Below are 6,000 nucleotides of genomic sequence, written 5' to 3'. Positions count from 1 at the left end.
TTATAAGAAAGACACCCTCTCAGAAGAGACAACAACCTCTGGAAAAGTCTTGCCTGACGGACTGACTGTGCTCTCAGACTCACGTGCAATGAGAACAGTCCGCCGGCCTCCTGCAAAATACAGGTGAACAATAGCTATTAATCTCTGTGAGTGTATCCTTCATGTGTTTCATCGGGGTCAAGGCAACAACTTGACCTCTGAGGACCCTTAACAAGCTGCTTTTGTGCTGTCCTGGATATATGGGCCTTAACCTAAGAGGGGAGCATTAGGCAGCACAGGTTAAATGAAAATGTATTACTTTGGTCCACATTGTAATTACTCATGCTTTGAGCCAATGGCAGAAGCAGCAGCAGCAGGAGGAGGAGGAGGAGGAACCTGGCCAGTGTAGGTCAGTTTAGCAGAACTACTTCTAGCCTGGCAGGTGCAGAGAAGCCTGCCAGGCCCACAGGGATTGTACGAGCTAAAGTTGTAAAGGTGACACGCTGACAAACACGCATTCTGTCTCTCTGTCGCACTGGGTCAAAAAAGCAAAGAGAAAATTACTCATTGAAAACCAGACAGAGCCTGAGATGCATTCAGACCATGGTAGGATAAGCAACGCGGGGTTTGTGAGCCAAACCATAGACTGTGGATAAAAAGTGGAAGCAAACGCTGGTTGCAAAATGAAATCCCTTCGTGTGTGGCTTCAAGATTTGCAATCTGACTGCCGCTGTGTCATTTTTTTTGAAACCGGAAGTTGAAGTTCACAGTCATCACTCACACTATGTCCATTCATTGCATTGTTTTATTGACTATTTCCCTCTAAATGGGAACACAATTTACAAAACTGACATTATATTCAATTGAAGAAGGCCTGCGTCTAGCAATTGAGACCATTACCTTCTCAGGAAAATGTCTACTTCCATTCTAATTGAGCACTTTTTGAAACCAGAGGAGTTGCCTCCTGGTGGCTAAATGCTACTTCCGTCCTACTTCCCAGGCTTCACTTTTCAAACTAAAAGGCGTAGACCATTTTAATATTCAGTCTATGGACAAAGCATGTTTTTTTTTACTTTAACAATAACACAGCTCCATGCGTACACTAACACTCTACCTCTTGACTGCATGTATCACTGCTGGAGGACTGGTACACTGTGTACACACAGCGCTGGGAGGTGTGAGTGAGAACAGTCCCACACACTCTATATTTACAGAGATGGAGGGAAAAGATAATGAGAAAGAGCCTCAGGAAAAGGAGGCTAAACTTAGCTGCACATAAAATGTTTTTGTCTAAAAGCAGAGAGGCAGTTTCACCGCCGAACAGCCCTGTGATGAGAACCAATGAATTGTAATCCTAAAGAGTGTAATTTCATTTCAACACTCACTCAGTCACACACACACACACACAGGCCACAGTCAGCAAACTGGCTTGACCTCACTGTCTGTCTTGTCAGTAACTGCATGTCAGACGTGTCCCAGCGAAGCTCATATAAACAGTCGGGTGCTCCTGTTTCATGTCTACTCCACAATAAATGCCAGCGCTGCACGTCTGGGATCGAACATCTGAGGCACTGATTTTTATCGCGCCGCTCTCGCCCCGAATGCTTACACAGTCCAGCGGCTCCAAAAGCTCGCTGATGGACACGTCGTATCTCGTTTGTTTAAGCCCCATTAAAAACATCGAAATATGTGGTTTAAAATATGAGGTTATGTGGGACCACAGTCGCTGAGTTCACCTCAGGAGTCCAGAGAGGAGTTAGCTCCGCTCTGGCGATAATCCCTCATCACACAGGTTTATGTACGTATCGAGTGCTGATACTAGATGATAAAAGATCCTCCAACAGGTATTTAATCCACTGATTTGAGTGCATTTTCATTAATGACACCACTTTATTTTGTGTCTGATATCACAACCTTGATATCTACCTCCCTACAAGTCGTTATTTACCTCTTTTTTTTTTTACAACTTGTTAAGAAGACATTTGTAATGATGCATTTACCACTTCGCTGAAACTAGTCAATTCAAAATCATAATGCTCCAGCAAGGCAGCTATTGGTTAAAGCCATGGTTAAAAACATCACAGATATTTAATGTTAACTGCATGGCTATGATATTTTAGGGTGCTTTAACACCAGAGCTGTTTGGTCCACTTAAAAATGGAGTTTCCTAGGATCGTCCGTCACTCTTGGGCAGGTGTGAAAGCTCATCCGAACTCTAGTGAGGAAAAAACAAGTGAACTCTGGTCCACGTGAAAACGCGGTTTGCTTACAGTGAGGAATGCAAACGCACTATCCAACCAACAGCACAAATCTGAAGAAACAGAGGCGAACAATGGAAAAGTTGGAACATATCTTGTGGGCAAACATGGAAAATCTTGTGAAAAAACAATTTAGTTTGTAGTAAGTTAAAAAAAAACAGGAAACAATGGAGCAACACTGCATACATTACATTTGGTGTTGCTCCATTGTTTGTTTTTGTGGTGAACAAGCTGGTTGAAGGGGACGGATTTTGTGATCCTGGCCAATTGATTTTCCTCTTCCACATGCTTTTTTTCTTCCTGGACAGCTGTTGTAATTGTGTGACGTTGTCCAGGTAGTTTGGTCTACTCACAAAAGTGCAGTAAACCAAATTAAATGAAGCTGTGAAAAATCGAGTCCCCCTGACTATCCTGGTGTGAATATACGCTAAGTCCACAATATTCTGCGATATCACAGTAAGAACAAAAAAACAAAAAAAACAAATGATAAATTTGAGCAGGAGGAATGAAATTCTGGACCATTATGCCAGCATAAACCAACACAAAATAACAGCTACATGACTAGATTAACTGAGCGATGGCTGAGGATGAGCACTGAAAAAAGAATTCTTAAAGCTATTGGTATGGGAGCATTTTGGAAACAACGATCTCAAGGGTTGTTCAAGAAGACGGATAGCCAATCTACAAAACCTGTCAAAACAAAAAAGGTCGCAGCTGAAGGGTCCAACAGCTCAAATTTATTGCAACATCTTGGACATCACAATCCAGCTGCCCAAGAGATGCTCTCAGTGTCTTCTTTTAACATGTCTGTGTCAGGAAATTCTCAGACCATGTGACAACTAACATTTGATTTTACTGTCTGCCGCACAGAGACGAAAAAGCATTCACACTGTAACATTCAACACTCACGGGCACTTTTATGGTGTCCAATTAACATGCAAACCAATGTTGCTAACCCGTTTTTTTTTTGCTGCAAGGCCACAGTATGGCCCTCATTTTATTGTAAAACCATGATGATGTGTTTTTTTTCCCCCTTAGAAATGCTTGGCCTATATAGTATCCCTAGCTCCAACTGCAAGACAGACATTTGTAGCCCTCACTCACGTCCTGGTTACACGATGATGGTGGCAGGCATCACTCATGACAGCATCACTTATGTCATCATTTAATAACTGTATTGCCGATATCCTGTCTGAGTATAATATCGCCTCATCCCTTGTCGTCATGCATCTCTGCGTCTTTATCGTCCTAATTTGTACTGACATGTAATGCCCTGATTTAACCACTGAGCTGTTTAAACATAAAGGGTCTCTCCACATAACTCCTCAGACAACACAGTCCTTTACTGCATTTCTACTGCCCTCTCCTCCTTTCACACTTAATCTTTCCTGTTGAGTAAAAAGACAAAATACCTCCAAAAAATATCTGGAAAAGAACTGATGAGAATGTGAAGTTTCTCATTGGATTCATACGCTGCTGCCAGATCTTATTGTCCTGCAAGAATTTAATCACAGAAGTCCAGCGATAAAGGGCTGCAGAGATAACACAGATCTCCACAGGAGGACGATGACCATGGACTCTGACTGAAAGCTCACTTCATCTCTCACCGGCTTGTTATTGTGAATCTGAACGCTGCTGTTTGAATTCTGCTTTCAGCACTGGTTGACATGAAATGCATTCTGGGACGTCTCTTAAGGTCACCTCTTAAGGTCGTAGGTCTCTGCTGGGTGTCTTCCTGAAGACTCTGCTTGTTGCCTGGCAACTTTATGGAGGTGATAAGAGGTCAGAGAGGTGGGTTTTTTTACACTTGAGCAGGCACAGTCAGTGGAATTTGTTTCTTTTTGAGCAGATTCAGTTTCTCCTTGCTACAGTCGTACTTTCATGTTAACCAGCTACTATATATAGTATACAGGAGAAGAAATGACGGATTCGGGTCAAACTGTCTCTGAATAATTGCATAAAATCTCCACAATGTCACGTTATACACTGTAATGCAGTCAAATGTATCTACTTTTTTCACAAAAAACAAACTTGATGGACAGAAATATCCTCGGTTTTATATAGTTTTGTTGATGGATAAGTGATAAATGAACTTACTACGACCAGGAATCTCCTTCACCTGTGGCTCCAACATGCTACCTCTTCAGCTGCTCATGCAACGATGTTGTGCTGCCGTGCCATGTGAGATCGGCTGTGCACATTTTGCACCTGCTTTTTGAAGGCGTTGATGTAAAGTGCTTTTGACGACTTGGGTCATACACTTTTCTCTCTGCTAGTGTTGCTCTCTGCTGTGGCCGCCATTTTTCAAATGCTTCTTCCAGAATCATGTCACATGAGCTACATAGGGCGTGGCATTGGTTCTCTCTTCTTCTTCTTTTTTTCTTACGGCAGTCGGCATCCACCTTAATGGCGCTTACTGCCACGGCTTTGGTCGGGGGTAGCAACTGTACGAGTTAAAACGTAGACCCAACTAATGGATTATTAAGTTAGTTTCCAAGTATTTTAAACATCGATTTAATCGATTAGTTGTAGCCCTAATGGATGAATGTTTACAGTGGTGTCTCCAGTTTCACTTTAAAGTAAAAAAATTACTTTTCCTGTTTTTTTTTATCACGTGTCAGGTGCTTAGTTAAAGGTCCCATATTATGCAAAATCAACTCTTTAATCATTTAAAGATTAACTCTGGAGGTCCTATCAGTCGGCAAAGTGGGAAAAACATGACTCATGTTTTTGTGGTCCTCCTCAGTCTAAGTACAGGAGATGAAACGCGATGTTGACTTCCGCACTCATTGGAATGTCACAATGCTCTAAATTCCCGGAATTGTTGTCTCGCATAGCTCCACTTTGTCCGTAAAACGCGCGAGAGTGCTGGCGAGGGCAACAGTATCCAAAAACCGGAAGTCCACGAAAAGTTCTATTCTTGGCTCCACAGTGCAGCACAGAGTTCTACACAGACTTCCAGCCTCAGAGGATTTATCTGTCCAGTGGATACATGTTATATATGACAGCAATGTGCCTGTTAAAGCTTGCAAAATATCACTTTTCCAAATTACTGCTGTTAGCTCCCAGTAGCCTATGTGGCTGATGTCATTTCCTGTCCCTCAAGTTTTGTTTTACTCTACTAAACAGGGTGTTCTGAACAGGGCTGTTTTGGCAGGGTGATTGAACTGCTGTGGTGCTTCATCCTAATGTTATTTTGACCAAAGCATGTCACAGACATGTTCATTAGGACACCAGGGAACAAGTTTAACTTGGAGAAACAGGATATAATATGAGTCTTTTAATGTCATTTAACTTGGGTATGAACTACTGAAAAGACTGTTTGTGTTACACAGACATCACTTGATGTGAATCTTGGATGTTCACGTTGTCTGTTGCTGCCACTTCAAGTTCATGATACAATGTGTTAAAACCAGACAGTAACTTGGGAGACGGGCAGCACATAATGTACTGTACATGCAGCTCTTAATCATGATTTCTTCACTGTATTCAATCAGCAAGGACGAGTGTCTCACTCAAAGAAGTCACTGTGAGATGATCAATTATTCTGAACCAGGAAAGGCAGAAAAACATCATGAAAAAACAGACACATTCAAAGACTGCCAGGACACGACATGTTTCTTAATGGTTGGTTGGTGTTTGAGGCCAATTTTATTTGCCATCAGATCTCATAAAGATGTACCACCTGACTTTTTTTTCCTAAGTACCTGGAAGTAAGGGGGAGAGGGGAGGGAAAAGGAGGCGTGGTTACACGTAAAATGTA

This window comes from Microchirus variegatus (genome assembly GCF_963457635.1).
Source record: "Microchirus variegatus genome assembly, chromosome: 15".
Lineage (NCBI taxonomy): Eukaryota > Metazoa > Chordata > Actinopteri > Pleuronectiformes > Soleidae > Microchirus > Microchirus variegatus.
The sequence above is the reverse complement of the archived record's forward strand: the minus strand, read 5'-3'. Positions refer to the sequence as shown.